The following is a 10,873-nucleotide window of genomic DNA, read 5'->3' as shown; positions in this document are numbered from 1 at the left end:
AAGAGTCAAAGTGGGAGAAGGTGCCGAGTAATAGGCCAGGCTGGGTGCAGGAGAGCACGTGGAATGAATCGTGGGTTAGGCGAAGCTCCAGGAGTTACTTATTTGAAGAAGGAAGAACATCACTCACTGCTCATCCCATACCCCCGGCTTTCTCGGGGAAGAATCACAGAGAGTAGGGACCTGCGCTGTGTTTCCGTCGATCGTCTTCTGCGGGGATATTGCGCCTGCCCCGTGCACCTGAGCTGTCACTCCTGTCACTCATCGGACATCAGGAGCCCGGCCACGCAGGGAAGGCAACGTCTGGGCTTTGCTTTTCACCTTCGTGTGCCGCCAGCTGGGCTGAGGCTTCACCCTTTGGGACGGTAACCACCATCTGCTGTAATCACGGAGGCTCATTGGTTTCTACCGGTTTCTCTGCTACAATAAAGTGACGGTGGACACCCCTGCTCCCGTCAAAACAAAAGGGGGAAGTAAAAGAATATGGCTCTTCTTTTTGTATGAAGTTTCAGGTCGTATTAAATGTGCTCTTTGAGATCCACTAACGACTTCAGTTTCTGGCATCCCAGCACTTGAGGACGTTAAAGGGATTTCCTGTGAAGACCGATCTGTGAGGAACAGCACTGCATCCGTGTTGGACCTCATTAAAAATGAACCGTGAGTGAAACAGCTAGTTAGGAGTTGGGATCTTTATAGGGACAGAGACATAGCCCTAGGGGAACAAGTTTACAAAGCAGCCTTGAAGCCAGAGAATTCTGAATGATTTCAAGGGTTGCTTTAATAAGAGAAAAAGTTTTCAGTGCTATTTTCTGGGTTAGCATGTGCTCCATAGCATTTTTTTTCTTTTTATTTATTTGCTTGTTTGTTATTTACGTATCTGACAAGAATATTGTCCTTCCTTTAAAATCTTGGTGTTTTGTCTATTTTTCTAATTAGAGAAGTCAACGAGGTGGTTTGAGAATTCTTATTGCTTATTGATTTCTTATTGTTTATATGAATGTTAAACATGACATTTTAATTTTCACTAGGATACATATTTTCCTGAAAGGTGCTTTTTGAAAGAATTGACTTTGGGTTTGTTACATTTACTGTGGTTTAATTCTTCCCTTCATCTTATTCATCTTCTGGAAATGTCATTAGTGGTAAAACCTAAAGAGGCAAATGAAGATATCTGGGGAAGCAAGCTGCCCTTGCTTTTCCTCTGGATAAATTATACAACAAGGTTACTCTCCCAATTAGATAATGTCTTGGGAGATAACCAGTCACTTTCTAAATACAAGCACATTTGAATTTTAAAATGTAAGCTTTATAAAGGGTGATGCATTTTTAATCTCTAGGCTAAGTTTAAAGTGTAGTAGGACGATGTGGGTGTGGGAAATACTAGCATACAAGTCAAGAGACTTTTGCACAGTTAACTACAAACATATACAAACATACATGCGTGCATGTGTACATATGTAAAAATTTGCATAATCCTTTGAGAATATTTTTGATTGTTTCATTGTTGAGTTATTGTTTGAATTTATTTCTTTCTCTTGTACTCCTGTTACTTTTTGACTACAATGATTCCTTTAATATTAATATTTTTGAGGGGGAAGGGATTTGGAGGGAGCACCTTAGGAGTTTTGTCATTCTTAGGTTCTTAGGTTAGATGAAAAGATCTTGGACTGGAAATTTCTATTTTAACCTCTGATTTCTCCCAAAGGATACACACTTTTCATGGGCATCTAATGAAGTAAACACAAATTTTAAAAATCCAGTGACTAATATAGAAATATAATGACAAATATATTTGTATATTTAATCTAAATGCAAATTATCAACAAGACCCTTAACTTTTCAAGTCAAAAACTTTTCTCCAGCTGCTTTTGTAACTTTAACGAAGATACTAAACTACTTGTACACTTTCAAAACTACTTTTTTTTTAATGTCATTTCTGGGAGTATTTATATTTTTCAGCAATATAAATCATGGTTTCCATTTAGCCTGACACTGCTGGTTCAGGAATATGGAATACAGTATTAGTTTCTGTAAGAATGAATTGACTTCACTATGAAATAAGGCTTTCTCAGTATCAGCCCTACAGAAATATATTGGTTACAGCTAAAATGTATGGTTATGCTTACGCTAAAACATACAGACATTATAAAACTGTATATTGGATTTGGTAACAATGTATTCTTTCCAATGGATTCATGTGGCTTACAGCAAGAATGTATTGATTTCATTAAAATGTGCTCCTTGAGATAAACAAAAGTTCAGTTAAAATGCATTGGTTTCTGTTAAAGTTCATTGACTGAAGTGAAGAACATTACACTGTTATTGGGTAGCCTCAGGGTTTGGTAAGTATTGAATAGAGAAGCATACATAAGTAATAATAAAGACTGGGGAAAACAAAGATATTATAAACTGTATAAAGATGTAAATATTCAACATGCATTATTAGATTGAATTTTCTCACAGGCAACAAGAATTGGCTCAGGTACTTTTCACAAAGTCACTACCACCTCAGCGTATTCTGAATTCATAGGAACTCAAGTAACTTAATGCATAGGAACTCTGGTTTTCCCTCTGTTTAAATTACTCCCCAGGAGGATATTACGTCCATTGGATGCTCTTCAAGTCACATAATGTCTGAAAATTTCCACTTTAAAAAGCAGGATGGTCTTTCAGTGAGTTAATGCATTTTTCCCTCAGTAGGATCAAAAATATCTGCAGAGAAGAGACCGCTCTCTGGGAGAATCCAGTCGATTTTGCATAATCCCACATTGTGTCTTCATACTTGTAGAAAAGGAAGAGGAAGAAGGAAGAGAGAGGAAGGGTAGGTATAGTTAACCATATTTCTTGTTTTGGTTTCTGAACAAAGAAGAACCTAAGATTCCTTGGGGTGAATTATATTTTAACGGTGTTAATTATAAAACTGTCTAGCTTTCATATGAGCAGAATGGAGGCAGGTGCATTTCATTTGGGGAAATATTATTTTCTTTATTATCATTTTATATTATCTGAGCCTTGTGAGGCTAAAATAGAAAAGTTTAAAAAAATTAAAATAAGCAAAAATAAAAATTAATTTAAATCACTTGATATTTTATCATTCATGAAAAAAATCACTGTTTATATTTGGTACCTGTTTTTAACAGAATTTTTATGCTTCATAACTATTGATACATTTATCTCTTTTAAAACCAATCTGATTTTAAACCGTATAGACTTTGTTCTAAACTGTTTTTCAATGTATATAGGAGATTGCATAAAATGTAAATGTATAGCCAAGTGAATACTTATATAGGTAACATCTGACCAAGTTGGCCTTGACATTCCCATCAACGGGACTAAAGACTTTAGGCCCCTGACTTCCCTTTTCTTAGAGCATTTACTTTAGAAAACTTGTAGTTGTAAATTCTTTCTCTGCTCCTTTGAGATCGAAATCTTCTACCACCCAAGAATGTCAGTTCAGGAACCCAAGAACCTTCCTCGGAAACGTAGTCATCAAGAAAGGTGGGAGGTAGGAGCCTAATTGCTGTAAGTGTCAATCAACTAGCAAACACAGATGACCTGATCACATCAACCAGCCTCCCCACTACTGTACTCTGGTATTTTTTCAGGAATTCACTCTAGTGTTTAAAAATCATCTTGCCTTTTCTTTTAGTGGAGTTGAAGTCAATCTCTCTCCCATATTGCAGTAGTCTTGAATAAAGTCTTCTTTGCCTGTTTAACTCCATTCAGTGCAATTTTCCTTTGACATACCCATGCATGGACCATTCACATTTGGGATTATAACACTGACTATGTTGAGCTCATGCATGCTTTTTCCTATCCAAATCCCTGCCCCATTTTCATCAAAGGTAACCACTCTCTAGACCTTCCTGATAATCAATTCCTTGCTTTTCTTGAAACCTTTTCTTCAGAACTTTACCACCAAAGTGTGCATTCCTAAGCATTTCTTCAATTTGATCTAGCTTCGAATTGCATTTAAATGGAAACAGAGAGCAAATATTATTTTAGACTATCTTCTCTTGCCCACAACTGTGTTTGAGATCAATCCACACTGTTGCATATGGCTGTGATGTGTTACTTTTTATTATTGTGAAGTATTCCATTGAATGAATATGCCACCACTTATTTATGGTCTACTGGTAGACATTTGGCTGTTTCTTCTTGTGGCTATTACAAATAGTGTTGCTATGGACACTTTTCTGTATTAATCCTCTATCATGTGGGTACTCATTTCTTTATGGTACCTGTCTAGGAGTGGACTTGGAAGATCACAAGGTTTTTATATCTTTGATACAAAAGAAATGTGTAAATACTTTCTTCCTTTTCCTTCCTGCCTTCTTGCCTTCTTCTTCTCTCCTTCCTTCCCTTCCTTCCTTCTCTCTTTTTAAAAATTGTTTTATGGTCATTTATAATTGTAGTATGTGCAGTTGTTTCTTTGTTCTTGTGATCCACTGAGCTTAGTGAATCTGCACAGTGGTCATCCATCAGGTATGAAAAATGTCTATTTTCTTTTTAAATATTCTTTCTGAAATTCTTATTTTTTTGTCATTCTCTTTACATTCATCTTAATACTCTTTGTTATATTGTCATGGTCTCTTAAATTAATGCTCCTTTTTTTCTCAAAGTTGTGTTTCTTTGGGCTTTATTCTAGATTTGTTCCTGATATTTATCCCATTTGCTAACTTCTTTTTCTTTGTTTCTAAGATGTACATTTTCAAACATATCCCTTGAGTTCTTAGTATCATTTATTTTTCCTTTTTAGAATTTCTATTTTGGGGGCAGCTGGGTGGCTCAGTTGGTTGGGCATTTGCCTTCGGCTCAGGTCATGATCTCAGGGTCCTGGGATCGAGCCCCCTGTTGGGCTCCCTGCTCAGCTTCTCCCTTTGCCTGCCACTCCCCCTTCTTGTGCTCTCTATCAAATAAATAAATAAAATCTTTAAAAAAAAAAAAGAATTTCTATTTTGTTCTTTTCCAAATAAACTTTGTCTTTTTAGAAGCTATGCTCCGGTTCTCTGCCAAAATATTTAAACTTGTTTATCTCCGTGAAGTTAGTAAGTGTAATTATATAAAACTAGTGCTTAATTATTATCTGGGAGCCTTGTGTGTTTGGTTCTTTTTGGTTTCCCTTCAATATCATTCCCTATCAATATCATCCTGATTAGCCTGCTTGTGTTTGGTTATGAACTACACATTTTATTTGCAAATTTGTTTGTAGAAATAATTTGAGGCCTAAGATAACAGATATACATCTTTTTTTTTTAAGATTTTATTTATTTATTTGACAGAGAGAGACACAGAGAGAGGGAACACAAGCAGAGGGAGTGGGGGAGGGAGAAGCAGGCTTCCCGAGGAGCAGAGAGCCCGATGCGGGGCTCGATCCCAGGACCCTGGGATCATGACCTGAGCCGAAGGCAGACGCTTAACGACTAAGCCACCCAGGCACCCCGCAGATCTACATCTTGACCAAGAGTCTTCATTACCTCTCCTCTTGACTTTCCACATGATTTTTCCTTGTGGTTTACAATGGGCCTTTTCTCTGCATGTGAGTGATATTACTCCAGTGCAAGCAACCCAAGGAGAGGGAGATTGAGCCAGACGAAAGACATACCACTTTTTATGATCTAGCTATGATCACTCTCTATGATCTAGGATCCAGAAGTCCTATAGCATCACTCAGGTTATACTCCAGTGGGGTAGATTTCAAGAGAGGAACATAGTCCTGAGCTACCACTGGAAGGGATGTAAGAAGAACAGGTGGAATGGGATAAATATACAGATGCTGTCATGTTTGGAAAACACATTCTGCCACAAGAGTGAGCCCTGTTCTATACCTTAAATTTTATATTTTATACATAAAATTTCTAATTTTAAAACTTAAAAATTTTATACATATGTATATATGCACATACATACATACATACACACATATAATATGTATCTCCTAAATTAATGACTGGATAAATATTATAACCACTTTGAAATATATGTTACCATGACCTGTTTTAAAAATCTTCTTAATGTTTGCTAATTTGTGACCTCAGGGTCTACTACCCCTTCTCTTGTTAAATCTTAGTGGTATTGTACCATGTCTCCTGTCTGAGGGTCAAACATCACCGCTTTCTCTACTGACTGCAAAGTAGTTCTTGGTGGGGGGTGTCTTAGTTTTTATCTTTATTAAAAATTTGCATTTTTAATTTATTAAGAAACCTGGGATCTTTGTTCTCTGTTTCTCTTGGTAAACACAGCCCTTTTTCCTTTGTGATATATATCTATAGATATATATATGTATGTATAATTAAAAAGTCTGCCCATACCAAGTATTAGCAAGGGTATGGAAAAACTGGTACTCTCATTCATGGATGGTTGGAATGTAAAAATGTAAAATGATGTAATTGCTTTGGAAAAACAATTTGGCGGTTTCTTAAAAAGCTAAACATACACTGAACATATGAGCTATCTATTCTAGTCTACTCTTAGAATTTACCCAAGATAAATGAAAGCATATGCCCATACAAAAACCTCTATGATTGGTCATAGCCTCTTTATTTGTAATAGCCAACAATGGGCACAATTCAGATGTCCTTCAACCAACGAATGGACAAATAACTGTGATGCATTTGTATGATGGAATACTTCCCAGAAGTAAAAAGAATGAATTATTGATATATGCCACAATGTGTATGAATCTCAAAATAATTTTCCTTAGTAAAAAAAGCCAGAGCCCCCTCTAAAAAAAGAGATTTATTTACACAAGATTCTAGAAGATGCAAACTAATCTGTATCGATAGCAGATCAGTGGTTGCCTGAGGAAGGAAGGAAGGAAGAGCAAAAGGGAGGCTTACAAAGGGATATGGGATATTTTAGAGGGTTATTGTTATATATTCATTATTTTGATGGTAATGATCCTTTCATGGTATATACATAGGTCCAAATTTGTCAAATTAAATGCTCTACATGTGTGCAATGTACTCTCAATTATTCTCCAACAGAGCAGGTAAGCTTTTTAAGAAAAGAAAGTCACGGGGCGCCTGGCTGGCTCAGTCGTTCAGCGTCTGCCTTCAGCTCAGGTCATGATCCCAGGGTCATGGGATCGAGCCCCGCATCAGGCTCTCTGCTCCGCGGGAAGCCTGTTTCTCCTTCTCCCACTCCCATTGCTTGTGTTCCCTCTCTCGCTGTGTCTCTCTCTGTCAAATAAATAAATAAGATCTTTAAAAAGAAAAGAAAAGAAAGTCACAATAAATCTGTATCGAAATGATAAATCCCAAATTAACTGCACCTTCTGCAGTTTAACTATAGGCTAGGAGATAAGGTGGAAGGGTTAGTTGTCTTTCTCATTTTTTTAAATACACACTTATACTAGAAGTAGTGAGTGCATATGTGTTATATGAAGATTTTCTTTAATGTTACGTTAATATACTTCAACTTTTGCGCATTTTTACTGAACCTTCTCTTCCACAAGTAGCTGGTTTCATTTTTGTATTTTTCAGTGACCTGTGGTCACCACTATAGTTTCTGGAAATGAACTTTTTTTAAAGAAAGCAATTTATTGGACTAAGGCATAATTCCCTTGTTTAATACACAACACTTAATTGCATTTTATTCCTACTACATAGGAGGGACTTGAAAATCTTCTGGTAAGGGAGAAAAGCTGGCATATACTAGATGGGAGTAATGAAATAGTAAAATTCGATCGTTGACCAATGGAATGAGACATTTATGGGAGCGATGAAGGAGCAAAAATTTGCCTTAGCTAATACTTTTGCAGGTGAATACTTTTTTCTCTAAGCCTTTAAAATTTAATTGGAAATAAATTTATTTTTCACCAACTGGTTCTCTTGTTCATGCAAATAATTCATATTTATTTCTGACTCTATTTATCACTGCAAAAGGAAGTATGAAAAAATTCAAACTTTCCTTGTCCTTTTTGCACAATTTGGTAAATTGCAGTGATATTCAGGTTCCAGGCATGCAAGTCGCATGCCTACTGCACTATGCTCTGTGATTATAAATGTCAAGAGATCAGAGATTTTGCTCCTGGTCTTTGCAGAGTTGAAAAGCTTTCTGTTGTTATGGAAATATTTTGATTTCTGAGTCAAAGGACAAGGGCTTCTGTTTTGTTCAGATTATGACAATAATCTACAAGAAATTGATCTCTCTGTTCACCCACTCTGCCTGCGAACACTTTGAGAACTATGTAGTTTGGGATGCAGTTCAGTAACTTATCTGTGTATGTATTTGCTGCTCAGGTGGTGAGTCAGGGGAGATTCCCTCAGTGACTCAAAGCACAATAGCAATTGAAGAGTTCTTTGTAAGCCCTTCAACCTTCATGTCCCCAAAGGCCTACTCTCTTGGTGCATAGATGCTCCAGTAGGAAGATGAGTCTAGTAAACGAGCATCAATGATAACCAGAAAGGGCACTTGGAACTGAATGGGAGTTCAAGCTCCTGTCTGATTACCTACACCAGCTGTTGCTTAGCCAGTGAACTCTTGACTGGCCTGAATGTTTCCATGAAAGGCCCTTCTTATAAAATTTCATCAGAATTTAAACCCTTCTGAGGTTGACCCAGTTGCATTTCACTGCTTTGTCTTGGATTCTTGACAGTTAATTACAAGAAGTCTGAATGTTGAATCATGTGCCTCACAGACCAGTTCAAATTCTCCAACAAAATAAATTTAGCTTCACTTTGAATTAAAAGATTGAAGCTTACATCAAGAAACTGGACTCTGCCCTCTGCTTTGAAAAATGAATCACACTTTGAGATGTTATTACCCTCCAACACTCAGTGGCTGAAATAAGAGAGAGAGAGAGAGGGAGAGAGAGCACTCAAGTGAAAAGAAAATCAGGCACTAATTATTGGATGTGCTGTTCTTAAGTTCCAGTTTCAAGAAACATGCACAGCCAGTATTTCTAATGGGAAATGAACTAACTTTGAGATTGGTCAGGTGTTCACATCTGTAATTTGTACTGGGGTTTTCTGGTATCAGGTCTAGAGAGATGAGAAGTAGCCAAGACAATAAGCAGGCACCGTTGTGCTTTTCAGGTGCTCGGCTCTCCCTGGTATCCTAATTACAGACTCTGCGGGAAGGATTCCTTTTGAAGGTAATGTGAGCCTTGTATCCAGAGGATGCTAATGAAAGGGATTTGAGAAATCTGTTGCAAGAATGTCTTACTTACAAGATCTTGTCTTTCAAAGGAAAGAGAACAAACATTTATTATTGAAGATCTACTATCTGCCAGCCTTTGGGTTAGTGTTTTTCATTTGAGACCCAAGTTCCTCCAGTCCTTCTCTGCTGGTGAATGTGTAGATGAGGTCACCTTACTGTATAAGGGGAAGTTGGACAGCCTTTTGAATCTCATGTACTTACTCACAGTTGGGCCGTCCTTAAGGTTTCTTCCCCCCTATTATCCATGAGGATCCCTAGGAGCTGTCTCCCAAGCTCTCAGAGATGGGAACTACACACGGTAATCTAAGGCTCATCTAAGGGTACAATTTCGGTCTTTTCTCATCACACCATTTACCATACACCACATGTTTGTGTCCTCCCAAAATTCATGCACAAAACCTAACAGACGAAGAAATCATTCTGCACATGTTAGAAAGAGAAAGACAGAGACAGAGACAGACAGGGGGACTGTCTCACTGTATGATCAGGCAGTGCTTATTTGGTATACTTTCAAAATTTGCCTTCTAATATTTTATACATTTTTTTCTTCATTTAGAAACAGTTGTTTCATTACAAAATTTGATTGAACATCACCCTCCTCCACCACAATTATAGATTACAATGGACTTGTTGAGGACAGATCCTGAACTGTAGCTTGGCAGAAAAGGATGTATTTTTTCTTCTTGCTTATTATTTTGTTAGACTTAATATATGTAACTGTGAGAATTTGTCATTCTCATAGAATCTATACTTTTAGATGTTTTGCTCTCAGAGGATTCTGCCAAGATATTTGTAGAAGAAAACAGAACAATAGAGGTTTGAAAACTCATTGACAAATGTTTTCCCTTATGGTCTAAGGCCTAAATCTCAGTAATAACAATAATCATGTTTAAAGGATAAAGTGATCTTCCCTTGTAAAACCAATATCTCTCATTTAATGGACATGACTGTCCTCTGCCCTTGAGAGATGTCATTCCTTTTCATTTTGATGAGCCCCTATGGCAATTCATCTTCCATAAGAATGACTGAAAATAACTAGAATGAAAAAATTGCCTTAAATACTAGTGAAAAATAAATACCTCAAAATTATTTAAAAATATGACTAGTTTGAGACACAAAAATTTTAAGTAAAATATTTTTATTATTTCTGAAAAAAGCAGTGTGTTCCAAGAAGGCTTATTTGAAACAAATTATTTATCATGACTAAAACCCATTCAATTTAACTCAGCATAGACTGCTTGAGCTATTACAATATGGAAGACACTAGGTTAGCTGCTCCAAGAAATAAAAAAAGTAAACCAGGTGGGATCAGTCTTCTTCCAGAACAGACTTCCCATGATTTTTCTGTTATTGAAAATGATGTAGGGGGCGTCTGGGCGGCTCAGTTAGTTAAGCATCTGCCTTTGGCTCAGCTCATGGTCTCAGGGTCCTGGGATCGAACCCTGCACTGGGCTCCTTGCTCAGTGAGGAGTCGGCTTCTCCCTCTGTTTCTGCCCCTCCCTCTGCTTGTGCTCTCTCTCAAATAAATAAATAAAATCTTTTAAAAAAAGAAAATGATGTATTCCACAGTACAAATCTGTGTAGAAAATGAATTTATATAAAAATGAAATAGAACAAATTGGTCAAACTTCTGAAGAAATATCTAAGGTTAAGGTGATTTCTTATTGATTTCTGCATTGGGAGAAAATTCTGTAGTCTCCTATAGCAATTAGTG

This window comes from Leptonychotes weddellii, chromosome 13 (assembly GCF_054177405.1).
Source record: "Leptonychotes weddellii isolate Sample4059 chromosome 13, ASM5417740v2, whole genome shotgun sequence".
Taxonomy (NCBI): domain Eukaryota; kingdom Metazoa; phylum Chordata; class Mammalia; order Carnivora; family Phocidae; genus Leptonychotes; species Leptonychotes weddellii.
This window is presented reverse-complemented; position numbering follows the sequence as displayed.